Source organism: Sparus aurata, chromosome 22 (assembly GCF_900880675.1).
Source record: "Sparus aurata chromosome 22, fSpaAur1.1, whole genome shotgun sequence".
NCBI lineage: Eukaryota > Metazoa > Chordata > Actinopteri > Spariformes > Sparidae > Sparus > Sparus aurata.
In genome coordinates, this window is record NC_044208.1 from 13,867,251 (window position 1) to 13,880,155 (window position 12,905).

A 12,905-nucleotide genomic window follows, 5' to 3' on the forward strand; every position below is an offset into this window, starting at 1 on the left:
GTAACTAAGTGTTCTACTCAAGTACTTTAAGCACAGGTTCAAGGTACTTCTACTTTACTTGATTATTTCCACTTTCGGCTACTTTATGCTTCCACTCAATTAAAATTCTGAGGCAAATATTGTAGTTTTTACTCCATTACATTTATTTGATAACCTTAGTATCTGATTAATTTGCAGATTTCTGCATCAGGTAGTGCATTTTTAACTAAACTCATTGTTATCATGTTTATTTTTGGGTATCAGTATAGAAAAAAAAACACTGATTGAGAAAATCTGAGAAATTGGTTGACTTTTACTTGTATTTTTGATACTTGGGTACATTTAATATCAGACTTTTAGTCAAACACCCTTCACAGGGGTCACTTTCACTTTTACCAAAGTAATATTTTAACGCAATATCTTTACTCAAGTAAGACTTTTGGCCACTTTTTGCAACTCTGACTGAAGTATGACACACAAAGATTTGACTGTACACTGTAAATATCCTCTAAATTAACACATTAACCCTGATTTTATTTGAATATCCTGTTACACAAAATGACCGCTGCTGTTAATGACAGTGAAGGTTACAGGTAATATCTGATGTGGTCGCAAAGCCAGAGGGGAACTTCATAGTGAAGATGTGATTCCCAACATTTTCAAACATTTTCTTACTTTACAGATATTGATTTATCTTCTTGAGCTGTGTGTTAAGTTATGAGTAGGTATAACACACACATTTACAGGAGGAGTTTAATTCATATATGCAACCAGGCAGGCAAGAGCACACACATATTTGACCAGCATGTATGTGGTTTGGCATGCTTCCTCTAAAAAGGGGGACAAGAAGTGATAACTGGCAACATATTACTATTTGTTCAAAAGCGTTTTAAACAAATAATGCAAAACCAATAACTACTGTAGATATACACAATAATATTTCTGCAGCTTTGAATGATTTTGTTATACATGGAGAGGCAACGTGGAGGCAAATTAAGTTAATCTTGCAGGATATAAAATAATAGGGATTTAAAAAAGGAAATTCAAATGATAAATCTTATACAGATAAACTACTTAAAAAGGTTCTTTGTCGCAGTTAAGAAAAAAAAGATTGTCAGAAAGTCGTCTTCTACACGTGACCCATGTATGACAGGTAGTCACTGGACAAGGCTGAACAAAAAGTTGGTAAGTGGATCTAAAGTATATTTTTAGCTTTTCTTTTTGGTCAAACTACCTTTTCCCAAAAAATTGTGGTCAGTGTTTGAATAAGAGAGAAAAGGACAAACAAGGGTCACCTCACATATCAGTAATAAACATCCATGTAGGTAAAATAGGGTAAGAATACTACAAAATATAATCTTTATACAAATAAAAATAAAAAGTCTGCAAAAACATGCCAGCTTGCCTGTTTTAACTGCTATATGTAATAGAACTACTTAATACTACACTGAACCAAAATTGTGTTGAAAGAACGTGAAAACTAGTGGGGAATTTTTAAAAAGAGAGATTATTCATTCTGCCAAAAGAAAAAAAAAAAAAGTTCCTGTTACCAATTTGATTACTGTGCCCAATCAGCAACAACTATCTAAATGAATGAATGTTGTCAAGATACCTCAGCGTCTCTTGGATGTTCAGGACAAAAGTCAAATCAACTCCTTCCAAAAAGAAATAAGCTACTGGTGAGGCTGAGAATACACATTAAAAACCCTGAAAATTAGATCAGAGGGCCAAAATTCAAAGATTCATAACTTAAAAAATATATATCGAGTATAAGTTACATTAATCTTTTCAAGAAAATCCATGACATGAACTGGGAGGCCCTCGGTGAGATGGCGTGGAATGACAATAAATAAAAATAAAAAAGTTACTAAAACTGTCATAATGCAACAACATTTATGATGGTTAATTAAATAATTTTTTTATTGACTTTTTAATGCACTAATAGGGCAGATGTATTACAAATCACGTGAGATGTAATCAGATTCTCTGGTTTGCTTCACATCCTCTGCACGTCTAAATTGGTCCTCAGTTGTTGTGGTGACACACTTTTAATGTTACTTCCTAACTGGACCACTAGATGACAGATTCATCCTATGTTCTCACTCTGCTCCTCGGCTTGTTGAGGGTGTAAAGACCTTCGAATGTGACAAGGCGAGGAAGTTATCAGTTTCCAGTTTTACTAAAGGAAATATTTACCAAGATAAACAGAGCCACCTGTTGTCACCGAATCATGTAACTGCATGAAAACATCCGGTGCACTTTGATTGAAATAACTTGAAGACTTTAAATGTCCTCTTCATTACTAAACCGCCTTGAAACCTGACACTTGTATTACTGCTGCGTATTAAATTAGTGTGCACTGAGAATTTGTAGTAATATAGGATTGTCTGTAGTCACCAGTGAAGGGATTTTCTCAGTCAGAATTATAGAGAAAAAAAGCTGCAAAGCTTTTGTTCGTCGCCTCATCCGAACTGTTAATGTTGTGAACTCATTAAGGCTCTAAGGGGGGAATTAGCATAATGATGAATATGCATGTGGAACTTTTTGTCTGGTTGACAGATATGACAGCTCAGTATCTATCACAGGGCTGAGTGACACACGGACACACGTACAGAATAACAAGTCAACTCACACACTGACACGTAGCGCCCACGCACACACATGTACACACGTACAGTATATGTACACAAGGAGGGAGTTTGGTGACGCTGTTGTGGGCAGAGGCCGTCATCGTCATCCTCGTTTTCCGCAACACAATCCCCTCTCACATTACTCCAGGTCGTGCAGCTGTCTGACATTCGGCCATATGGTGTGTGTGTGTGTGTGTGTCAGCGTATCTGAGTGTAAACGACTGAATGTTTGGGAGATGGGGTGATATAACTGTATCTGTGCATGAAAGGAGGAAGGGAGTCAAGGTCTCTGATGAGGACAGGAGTAGAATGTATAGGATAGAGTTCATTCATGGTCACACAAGAGATCGACTTAATTAAATACCTTCGACCTTTTACGACAAACAAGCTTTGTAAAGTTCTGTCAACATGGAGGTCCTCTGGTGAGCCATCAGAATGCTATGGGCAGGCTACAGGTTTACATTTACGCTTAACGGACGCTTTTGTCCAAAGCGACTGACAGTGCCGACCAGCACATCAGGGGCAATTTGGGATTCAGTATCTTGCCCAAGGACGCTTCGACATGCAGATCAAAGGAATCGAACCAGCGACCTACAGATAACTAGACGCCAGCTCTACCCCCGAGCCACAGCTGTTTAACGTTAGCATGTTATTAACAGAGTGCAGAAGTCCTCGCGTCATCTCCAGGTGGGAAGTCAACACTGATGGCGGCTTCTTCATCTGAGCAACAATGTCAGCTGGCTTATTTAGCCCCTCGTCCATGAGAAGATGCTGATCAGAGCTGATCGGAGCCGGCCAGTTTGGAGGAGAGAGTCGGGTGTGGATCCAGACCTTCTGGAGGAATAAACACCCGGTCACATCAGATGGCGCACTAATTCAGAGGATTGCGTGCAAACTCTGCCATACTGTCTAACTTGCAAAACTGATGTACCATTTTACTTGTTACAATGTACAGTACTTTGTCTCTCCCATTTGATGTAGTAATATGGAATGTTTACTCTCAGTCAGGAAGTTGATGTTTGTCATTTATCTAGATTTAATGCGGGGATTGTGATCGGTTGCAGGCTCCCTATCAAAATGGCTTCTTTCACTAGCAAGGACCACACCGTCAACGAGATGCGTTTAAGGATTTATTAGTGACAAAGGAAAACAAAGTGTCGAAGATCTTGGTTCTTTTGAGTTCTTCGAGTGCGTTGTGGGGATTCTTGTAGAGAATCCGCCGCTGCTCCCGGGCAGCGACGGACCCCCTCATGGACCTACGAAGGAGAGGAGAGAAAGAAGAAACGGGGAGAGAGAAATGGGGTGGGGGGGAGGGGTGCAGAATATGAGAGCGAAGCAGAGGAGAGGGTCAGGTGGTTATTTATAGAAATGCGGAAGTTGGCGCTGTTGAGGTGTGGTCCTGCTCCTGAAACTTCGCCAATTAAGCTTCAACTTTATGAACTCATGCTCTGCCTGATGATGGTCGAGAACTGAAACATCGCAGCTCAGTGTTTTTGTGCAAGTGAGACAGTGTGCAGTGGTTTGTGGTGACTCCTGTTCCAGTATCTTTGTGTTTTGGAAAAGAAGAGAAAGAACCGGAGTCTCCTGAGAGTGCTGAGTTCAGTGATTGACCTGATTGCAAACGCACGGAAATAGACATGTCTGCATGTCGTTGCTTACATTTACATTTACATTCCCAAATATGGAATTTAGCAGACACCTTGGTCCAAAGCAACTTACTTAAGCAACTTAGTCACAAGAAAGGAACCAAGCTTGCTCGCTTAAAGGTGCTATTTGTAAGAATTGATTGAAAAGGATTGATTTTGGACTCTCATTCCCAACTTGGCAAATAATGATTAATTGGGATTGTAGGTCAGGTATTTGAAGTGTTTGATATGCTCAAAAATCAGCTTTTTAGATGCAGCTTTAAGGCTAAACTACAGAGAGTAATCTGGCCGTTTGACGCCAGCAAAGTAACGTGAATATACACAAATGATCCTGCAGTCAAATTAATGTTGCTGGTGGTGCACATACCATTAAACAACCCTCACTGATATGACTTAGTCACAAATGTTCTTGGACAAGCCGATTAGTTTTATTGGTGTCAGGTTTAGTTGCATCCAAGGATGTCTTTCCTCATTCTATCCCAAGTTATAGCGACAGGAGACTGAATGAAATGCACCTGTACCTTGGGTAAACTTGCGATTTCTCCGTGTTTGATCCTTGTCGGACAATTTAGAATGATATAAGTACGCAACTCAGCAAAATATGTAAAAAAGGTTTTAATGCAGAATTCTTACATATTATATCTCTCACACAAAATGCATCAGATGCATCACTGGCATAAATCGTCAGCATCCATTTGGAGCAACAGAGAACCTCATCAAATGAATTCAGCTGAGATGACAACACAGTCCATTTAGATACAAAATCAGAACAATTAAGTATTTACAGCCTCTATTACCCATGTGATGACGACTTCATGCTGAAGCCACCAGAGGCCCTCTACACACACCCACTCCTAATCCTGAAATACCTGCCTGGCAGCTTTAATTAACTGCTGTAGCACCCTGCCAAGCCAGACCCAGACACCCCCCCTCTGAACTTCCCAGTATCCTCGCCAATGCCTCCTTTCCAAACGGAGCTGTAGCTTTATGGTCACAGCGTGCCAGGAAATCAGAGGAGAAAATAGACTCTAAATCACACATTCAGATGTAGCAGTGTAGGTGGAAGGCTTCTTGTACAGCCTGATCTAACATTGAATCATTTTGTCCTCCATCTTCTCATACAGTACCACCTGCGGTTGCGCCGCGCTTTTAAAAGCTACCGGTGTTCTTGAGCACCACCTCCACCTCTCCTCCTTAGCAGCATCTAAAAAACAAACTGAGTGGGCGGGGTTGGTCTGCTGCAGAAACGTCTCCCCCCAGAAAACAATAGCCTGACTTTTCTTTTAAATTGTCATCGGCTCTTTAGTGTCATTTTGCAGTTCACACCCAGCGCTTTGACTTAGCTCAGAGACAAAAGAGAGATGAGAAGAATGGATCGCTGGAATTGATGCTGTAGCCAGTGTTTCATCACTAAGTACTCTGACAATAATAAATGTTGCATCATTCTGGTTTCATGACTGAACACATACAGCTTCTTTTGGCTTGATTTAAAGCTGCACTCATTGTAACCCACAATGAATCGTCATCTCAGCTTCATGAAACTTACATGTTTTTTTTTTTCAGCCCAGCATCCAGTAGTCTGATATTCTTTTTGATGAGGTGGTGGAGACCAAAACAGAGACTGAAGAGTGAATATGGGCTTCAAATTAATGCCAATGAAGCTCCATCTAGTGGATTTGTAAACACAGCAGGTGACTGAAATAACAACTTAAGCCACAAAAAAATAATGAATGTTGCTTTAAAGGGTAAGTCCACCAGTTTTACACATTAAATTGTGTTTACAGGTCTTGGGAAGTACGACCACGTATGTGACAAAAGTAGTTTGAAGCCTTTTGAGGCTCCAGAAGAAGCTGCATGTGATCTGATGAACTTCCTCCTGTGATGTCACTCAGTGGCTGAGTTGCATTGTGGGTAATATAGGCACCAGGTGTTGAAAAGGAAGCATAAAGAAATGTGATACCTCTGATTCTGCCGCATCGATTATGATCATTTGTTTTTAAACTGTCCATAATTAGTCCAGCAGTGTTTTATGAGTGCAAAGATAGATCAGCGGACTGCTTTTCAAACCTGCCACCAATATTACCCACAATGCAACATAGCCACTGAGTGACTTCACAGGTAGGAAATTTATCAATTCAAAGGCAGCTTCTTCTGGGAAAAAAACATGCAATCTCCAATACCTGTAAACACACTTTAATGGTTAAAAGTGGCAAAATTACCTTTTAACCACCAATCAAATGCTACACTAACACACCCGTAGACAACCTGTGCTGCTGTAATGGTGATAACAATGCAACTAGCAACAAAACTATTTCCAAACACTTCAGACTAGAAAATACGGGTGCTTGAAACCACCGCACTTGAAAATATATTAATTCAAACTAGTCAGCTCTCCCATCATCCCACCTTTGTACACACAAGAAAGACACCTGATTGCACTGATTGCATCACATAACAGGTGACATGTTTTCATCTGGAGTTCTGAGTGTGTGGACTTTTATGATTCAAAACAGTGAAACACTTGCATTCCAAGATTAGAAGGAGCCGGCAGGCAGTGGCGTGCGCAGAAAGGGGCACCTTAGAGGGAACCCTGGAGGGCACTTTCGTGTCGCTTTTTCGAATGTAGGGGGCACCAGAGGGGCAATCGCGTGGGAAAGAAAAGTTATCTACTAGCTGTTGCGTACTAGCCAGCAGCCAAAGAGACAGGTGTTTTTCTCAGGAGTGTGTGGGGACTAAAAGCAAAATAAATATTGTACTTTCATTCATACGGCAGACAAAAAACGCTGATTGCTAACAAAGTTGCCATATTGACTTGATAAGCTATTTATTTATCAGCTCTGCGGTTGCAGCATGTTCCTGCTGCCCCCAAGTGGCCAAACAACCAGCTAATAAAGGTTGACATGTCATCTGCAACTGGAGATCACGTCATGTGATTAAAAGATTGCTAACAGCGACTGACTTGCCCCGAGCCGAGATCGTCATTGTCGCAAGCAACCCTGTTTGCATGACTCAAGCGTGTATTTGTCAGCCGGCGCTCAACTATTTTTAATCACTGCCGTGGAAGACACAGTAGTGCCCTTCGGAAGCATTGTGCAACATGTTTTTTGTTGGTGAATCACTGCATCAGCAACTTGTCTCCCAGATCAAGCTCTAAACCTGCCTCCTTTCCTTTCAATCACGTCAGAAACACCGAGCGCTTGAGTGTCTTCGCATGTGAATGCAGTATGTATGGGGTGGGGGGGGGGGATCTCTGTTTGTCAATTAATCACACTTCCTGTCTGCTTGTGCTATCATCACAGGAGCTGGAGCGGGGCCCGAGCAGCAGGGGTTGAATACGTATGCACAGACATGCAAGAGGCTGGTGGAGTTTCACAGCATCTGAGCTGGATGGCGCCTTCTCTTTTCGAATATCTCTTTTTTTTTTTCAACCTCGGCCCCCAAATCCTGTCACGGCGTGTCCGTTTCCCGGCCAACCATTGGCTGGCCTTTTACCGCCCCCGCCCCCCCTCATGAAGTTGGAAAAAAAAAGCAGAACAACTCCAAAGTCTCCTCAGGACAACCAGTTTTTATTTCTGGTGAGGAAACGTTCAGTGTGTGTCTGTGCGCACGTGCGGTGGGGGCGGTTGGTGCAATCGAGAGGCGGCAAAGGAGGAGGACTGTGTGTACGTATACATGTATAGGTGTGAGTGTACGTGCCCTTATGTGCGTGCTTGAACGGGGTCCAAACTCCATGGCACTTGTTCTCCTGCAGGGTGCTGTGATGTCATCCTCCCACTTCTCCACTGTGTTTTCACACCAGTGTGAGTCACACCGCTCCAGCTCTCTTCGTGGGGAGGTGTGTGTGTGTGTGTGTGTGTGTGTGTGCGCAGTGCCAAATGGGAGGTATCTGAAGTTGAATTCTGTCTATGCCTCTGCCTTTTCAAACATATCTTTAAAGAGTTCTCTGTAAGTTCCTGTACTCTACAAAGGGAGGCTGGGATTGCGAGGATCATAGTGCAGCGCGGCTCTTGACAGGCAGCTCCGATGTTAAATCCTCTGAGAGGCAACCTGCCCCTCTACCCCATGCAGAGACGGAGAACAATGTATATTCGGTCTCTAGCAGTCTCCTAATAAGAGAATCGTATCTCTGAAGGAGTTTGCATGGAGCACGCACAGCAATAACCCAAACTCCCGTGGGACAGACCTGCAGGTCCCTGTAGCTGAGGAGACACCGAACATGAGAAGACCTGTGGAGAAAGATTTTACTTCTGCAAAGTTGCTTTCGCAGAGTAGGGGAAAAATCCAGCCACAAACATTTTTGCAAGTAATCTTTCTTTACCCAGGGGAAAATGAAAGAGGATAAAGGTACAATAAGGGGGAAAGCCAACTTTACTCAATAGATTACATATGCATCTTGTATATCTTACTGGATAGGTGTGTACAATTAGAGTGGTTTGTTTGTCTAGCTCTTGCGGCTTCATACCACATACATTCTGAGCCATGTGCCCCAGGCTACAGACGCTGGTGAGACTAGAATATCCATAGTTGCTACGATAATATGCCAACCCCAGCCAATCATCCGTTCTCTAAAGTGTTTGTCTTGCTTGTAGTGATGGTGTCAACCTGATTGACACCATCAGTTTTAATGAATCGGTCACTTATCCCATGAAATATGCTGAAATGGATATGTTGATTGGAAGGACTTTTGGTGCAGAAATCCATGGTGCCCAGAAGATGACTAAATGATTTTAGGCGATCCCCTACGCTTACTTGAAGGACCCCCCCCCCGCCGGTTGACACTTCAGCTTTTTCCTTGAATGTCTACAAACATCAGCTCGATTGTGATGAAATTTGCCCCAGACTTTTTTTTTGCTCCCCACAGGATGAACAGGATAACTTTCCATCGAGCGTCAACATCAGGTCATAACTTTAGTTTGTCTAATACTTTGGTTTTTGACAAAACACCTGCAAATGACATTTCCCCATGACCCTTTATTATTCATAACTTTCAGCCTTAATATAACTAATTCAAAGTGCACAGTCATGAATTGGGGGAATTAGCTATAGTGACCCATACCGTTTTTGTACCAGGCTGTCAACATGTTTAATTCTGCTATAAAGTTAAACATTATCAGCTAAACATTAGCAGATTGACTGTGAGTGTGGAAGCCTGCTAAAGTTAGTATTTGACAGTATCTGACGTGAAGTGAGAGCCTGGCGTAAAAGATGACAACAAAGTCGTCCGTCTTTGAGCATGTTCAAGTTGCGGCTGGACTGAACGTCGTCAGTTGCTGTTCTCCTCTTGTCCACATAAAATGTCTGCCAATCAGTCGGCCGAGCGAATCACTCTCCCAGTTTACCCTCACAATAACAATGAGCAACAAAACCCTAATTGCACACACACACACACACACACTCCAATCAAGACACAGTGGTCTCCACTTAATGAAAACAAGCGCATCAAATTTTGCCTATTTTCAGAGCACACTGTCTGCATAATGCCCCTCAGCAAAGGAGACAAAAGAGCCAGTGTATGTGAAAACTACTTGTCGCCTTTCTTCATGTCAATCTCTATTAGTGTAGGAGCGCCGCTTGAGTGGAACTTTGTGAATGGGGCCCATTCTTTTCATTCCTCCGCTTCCAGGGGCAACAGAGGGCGGAATTCCTCCACTCTCCCTCTCAGGGTTACAGCGGTCATGTATCCTTTAGGTGGTCGCCCCCATGTCTGACTTCACTTGTTGACATCTTAATATAACTCAGACAGAATGTAACAGTCATCCGCTGCAGTGTCACATCACATATAATGACATCATGTCTGATGCTTTTAAAAAGAGAAGGGGGGGAAAAGACTGAGCTTCAAAAGCAGCCTTCCTCATTAAAGTTTTTTTTTTCTTTCCCCACAGATTTGCCTGTTATACCACCAAGGGAGGAGAGCGTTAAAGATAAAAGTGGAGGTATAGGCCAAGATGCTGCAAGTGCAAAATAAAGGGACACAAGATAATCTGAGACGTTTATTAAGTGGGATCTGCAATGGTGTACCAGTTTCATGCTACAAATTAAATGTGAGCACATTTTGAGAATGTAATGTGTCCATAATGAAAAAGTGACAAGCATCTGTAAGTAAAATATGAGTAGAAAAACCTTTGATGTTTAAGTAACTGTCTAAGTGCACCGTCGTCCCCCAATGCAATGCACAAAGGAGCTGGAGTAGCAAACCACAGGTGCTATATGTTGAAAATAAAGAGACTGAATATTTTTACATTTCCTGTACAAAACAGAAAACCCTACAAAGGTGAGAGGTGAAATTCTGCTGTGGCTCTGATGTGCCTAGGCAACTGTTTTTGGAAACTTAAATACCGCAGTTATACGTGTCTGTCATCCTGTCTGTCCTACCGACTCGTCATCACATTTCTGCCAAAAAAAACAGCGTCTGTCCCTGGCAAAAAACTTTAACTCACCAAGTGTTCCACTATTGTGTTGTTGTAATTACTGTCTTGAAATGACGGTCTGCCCTCCCAACCGAGACTTGCGCGTGAATAGTCCTTGCCAGGCTGTCTGGCGGCAGGGCAGGTCACATTGGCTACTAGGCAAAAAAAAAAGCTGAATGAAGGATGAAGGATGAGGGAGAGAAGTGCACTTTCAACAGCTCTAATTGTTGTCATTGTTTTGAGTTTGTCACAATCTAGGATGCAAAGAATATTGACGTCTGTTGCAAACTATACGGCGGCACAGCAATGTGAAACTGGACACTGGTGCTGACAATGAGGCAAATACTGCCAGCGAAGCAGAATGCACTCTGACTTAACAACAGAAACTGGATTTCAGAGCAGGACAGTTGGCAGTATCTAAAGAAGCTTGTTGCAGGTAAGCTGTATCAGAGAGGAGATGTTACCTATGTAAAAGTAACTAGTTACTTTTGATACTAAGTCATAAGCGAATAAATATCATTACTTTTAAGAAGAGTAATATGTAGAAAGTAACTTATCATACTTACTTAATCTTGCCCAAAGCTGAAAACCTGTACACTAAGACATTTTGTACATAGCACACACTGTATACAATTAACATGTAGATTATTATTCAACCACCTGTGCAGACGGACTGTATAAAGATGAGTCTGAGAAGGTCCTGGATTTCAGTTTCGTCCTGGGTGCTCTGATGTCTTCCCATCTCATTATTTCGTAGACATGTGCCCTCACCTTGAGACTCAATCATCCACCAAACTAGACCCTCACCTATCTATCTCAAACCTTCATTTTAAACAAAACTGTGCTAAACATGGCATACAATTAGTATCTACATACTGTACATAATTAGTTTGTCGTATGAAACGGGGACAGAGTTTTTGGTTTGACAAGACTTGTGTCCAAGTCCAAACTACATATAAACTGTAACCATGTGTTTTTGTTTATTTGCAGTTCTGTACTTCACACTGAAAAAGTGACAAAATATTGGATGGACATTGTCTCACTATGCAATACACAATGGATAACGATCGCCGGCCTTCCTCCACACAGTTGTCGACCTACAGGTGCGCAAAGGCTGCAAATGCTCTGTGAATCCTCTAGAAATCTGACAATTTCAGTTGAACACTCAGAGAAAATGAGCTGGAAAGGGAGTTTTGAGAGCAAGAAATGTCAGCAGCTGGTGAAGTGTCTATTGCATCATTGACGCACACATACACACACCCCACACACACAAACAAACGTATGCTCCCTCTGCATCAGGAATCAGTATTTTGAGAGTCTGCCTCTGTGCCTTCATCTTTTAATCTAATACTGTAGTTACAATAGTTTAGGGAGTTAAGAAAGAGTCCTATTACATTGTTCCAAGACACAGGACACTTCTCCTGCAGTAAAAAACCCCTCATAATTCCCCCACTAGATCAATTAAGTGTTCACAAGTTGTCCCTATTCTCTGCCTACCAAGTAACTGATGCCTCACTGTTTTCCTGGCGTAGAAAACAGTAAAGTTTCACTGTCGTTTATTGTTGTTGATGAGTCTTTTCTGCACTTTAATCCATGCTGAATTTCATTCTGTGGCTAACCCAATTAGAACACTTGAGCTAATCCTGGGGGAGCAGTTTTTCACCAGAGAACAATACCAAACCACCCACACAAATATCCGCCCCTTGACAGAATGGGGTGGGTAGTGTTAGGACCCATAGAGCTACAGGAATAGAGAGGTTTTAATCACGGTAATCTATTTTCCTTTGTCTTTATTAGATTGTTATGTAATCCTGGATGACATTTGAGAATAATGGATGCATAGACGGAAAGTGGAAATCAATGGCTGGCAGAGGTAGACGCGGGGAGATCGAGTAAATGAAGATGAGGATGTGAAATACACTGTCACCTGGAGCAGAATGAATAATTATCGAGAAGAAATGACAGATAGAGGACAGAGAAAACGCAGAACAGGAATGTAACTATTCACAGGTGATTATGTAGGAGAGAGAGCGATGAATTCCTGCGACTCCCATACAGTTCACCCACTCCTTGCGTCGGTACCTGCTGAGCTGCTTTAATTAGGGCAGTGCTCTCTCTCTTATCTAATTAAAATTTTATGCTGGAATAATTAATGTATGTGAGCGGAGCGAGCAGGTGGATTTTGCAAAGCTGGGTTTACAGCATATAAATTATAAGCAGTCTTTTCACATACATCCTGCAAA